At 36.9% G+C, this 3,104-nt stretch overlaps 1 pseudogene; it reads left to right on the top strand.

The window, feature by feature from the left end:
• The first annotated feature begins 1,681 nt into the window (after nucleotides 1–1,681).
• On the top strand, nucleotides 1,682–1,832 carry LOC116894826 (annotated as a pseudogene).
• The last annotated feature ends 1,272 nt before the right edge of the window (nucleotides 1,833–3,104 follow it).

The raw sequence follows: 3,104 nt of genomic DNA, 5'->3' as shown, positions 1-3,104 counted from the left end.
TGGCTAAGACCAAAAACTCAGGTGAAAGCAAATGCTGGCGAGAATGTGGAGAAATAGGAACACTCCTCCATTGTTGGTGGGATTGCAAACCGGTACAACCATTCTGGAAATCAGTCTGGAGGTTCCTCAGAAAATTGGACATTGAACCACCTGAAAACCCAGCTATACCTCTCTTGGGCATATACCCAAAAGATGCCCCAGCATATAACAAAGACATGTGCTCCACTATGTTCATAGCTGCCTTATTTATAATAGCAAGAAGCTGGAAAGAACCCAGATGCCCTTCCACAGAGGAATGGATACAGAAAATGTGGTACATCTACACAATGGAATATTACTCAACTATTAAATACAATGACTTTATGGAATTCATAGGCAAATGGATGTAACTGGAAAATATCATCTTGAGTGAGGTATCCCAATCACAGAAAAACACACATGGTATGCACTCATTGATAAGTGGCTATTAGCCCAAATGCTTGAACAAGAATACCTTTGGCAGGGAATAGGGAGGCAAAGTTTAGAACAGAGGCAGAAGGAACCCATTCAGAGCCTGCCCCACATGTGGCCCATACATATACAGCCACCAAACTAGATAAGATTGATGAAGCAAAGAAGTGCAGTCTGACTGGAAGCAGATGTAGATCTCTGCTGAGAGACACAGCCAGAATACAGCAAATACATGGGCGAATGCCAGCAGCAAACCACTGAACTTAGAACGGGACCCCCGTTGAAGGAATCAGGGAAAGGACTGAAAGAGCTTGAAGGGCTTGAGACCCCATATGAACAACAATGCCAACCAACCAGAGCTTCCAGGACTAAGCCACTACCCAAAGACTATACATGGACTGACCCTGGGCTCCAATCAGACAGGTAGCAAATGAATAGCCTAGTAAGAGCACCAGTGGAAGGGGGAAGCCCTTGGTCCTGCCAAGACTGAACCCCAGTGAACGTGATTTTGGGGGGAGAGCAGTAGTAGGGGAGGATGGAGAGTGGAACACCCATAGAGAAGGGGAGTGGGAGGTGTTGGGGGATGTTGGCATGGAAACCAGGAAAGGGAATAACAATTGAAATTTAAATAAGAAATACCCATATTAATAAAGATGGAGAAAAAAACTAAAAAAAAAAATATGCTCTCACATGTTATCGTTGATTGTGATTGTTGATTTTTGAGTATATATTTATAATCATGTTTTTTCATATTTTCTATATAAGATATTTTATAAATTTAAAATTATTTTCATCATTGATGCTTCATTATTTAAAGTTTATTTTGAATAATATTAAGATAAACTCTTCTAGTCTTATTTAGATGTTCAATCCTCATCTTCTCTTTTTACTTTTAAATTTCTTTTTAATATTTTTGGTATTTTAGTTCTTAGATGAGTCCACTATAAATATCTTTAAAATAATTTAATGTACAATTTGCTGAATTCCATTTTTGATAATCAACATTTGTCTATGTATTCAAGTGGTTATAATAAATTGTATACCTCTATGACTTCAAGTGCCTTATCACCTTTTCTACCCAATTCAATATATTTTTATTCTTTTATTTTTATTTGACTTATTAAAATTAATATTTGTGTTAAAAAATAAACAAAATGATTCCAAAAAAAATAAAAGAATCGAGAAATCGTGTATTTGTCTATATAGGATTACTAGAAAATAGTACATCTTCAGCTCTTCACGGTGGCAGTATTGTAGCCAATGAAGTTTATCTGAGGCATGATTATTGCTAATTGAAAAGATAGTGCATCTTCATATATCTGCAGGGATCTTCTCAGAAGGGTGGGTGAATACCTAGTAATTCTCACAGATATTTAATAATGACAGGAAAAGCATAGTGATAGCAAGAATCTTTCATAAAATGATTTTCTCTTAAGCCTTGTATATAGAAGCAAATCTGTCATGGGTTACTTTAATCCAATGCAGATAATCTCAGGAAGATCATCTGCTAATTATTAGCTTAATGGATCCTGACATATGGACACCTAATTTTTTTAAAAAAGAATTCAGAAATACACACTTGATAAAAGAATGTATCTTCAACAAAAGCTGCTGGTCAAACTTGATGTCTTTATGTAGAAAATTTAAAATATATCTGTATTAATCACCCCTCACAAAACTCATTGCTGGTAGGAGTGAAAACTTCTATAGCCATTATGGAATTCAATATGGCAGTTCCTCAGAAAACTGGAAATTTATCTACCTCAAGATCCAGCTATCCCACCCTTTGGGTATATACCCAATGGTCACTCCTTCCTACTACAGGGATACTTGGTAAACTATGTTCTTTGAGGATTTATTCATAATAGCTGAAAACTGGAAACAGTTTGGATGTCCCTGAACCAAAGAACAGATAAAGAAAATGTGGTATATTTACACCATGAAGTATTATTAAGCTATTAAAACAATGACATCATGAAATTTGCTGAAAAATGGATGAAACTAGAAAAAAATCATCTTTGGTGAGGTAAACCAGGCACAGAAAGACATATAGTATGTACTCATTTATACATAGATGATAGGTCTAAAGTAAAGGATAATTATGCCACAATCCACAGACCTGGAGAGATTAAGAGGAGGTTTCTGAGTCTGGATCACATGGATCTCCTTGAGAAGAGGAAATAGAATAAATTTTGTGAGTGGACTGGGAGGAGGATAGGATAGATGTAGATAGATGACAAGGAAGGGATGAAGGGAAAGAAGGTAGAAAGAGATGGCTGGAATGGGCAGAGCATTTAGGAGGCAAATGTGGAAACTGAGTACCATGGAAATTTCCTGGAATCTATAAGGGTAATTCTAAGGAGGGCTCCTAGTAAAGGAGGATACAGATTCTGAACTTGAAGTGAAAATTTAAGGGTTCTTTGGAAATTCAGTCGTGTTACATGGGGTTTTGTTAGGGCAAACATGTGACGATGCATTTTTCTAAAGTGGACAAGGTGTGAAAGGCTAAGGCAGACTAATGAAGGCATGTTTCACTAAAGCAGACAGGGAAGAAAGGATGTTCTACTAAAGCAAGCATGTGAAAGGGCAGGTGATGAAGAATTCTTCTCTAAGGACACTCACGTATAGGTCCACCTTACATTGTGTAGTTTAGC

This window comes from Rattus rattus, chromosome 2, assembly GCF_011064425.1.
Source record: "Rattus rattus isolate New Zealand chromosome 2, Rrattus_CSIRO_v1, whole genome shotgun sequence".
In the NCBI taxonomy this organism is placed as follows: domain Eukaryota; kingdom Metazoa; phylum Chordata; class Mammalia; order Rodentia; family Muridae; genus Rattus; species Rattus rattus.
This window is presented reverse-complemented; position numbering and strand designations above follow the sequence as displayed.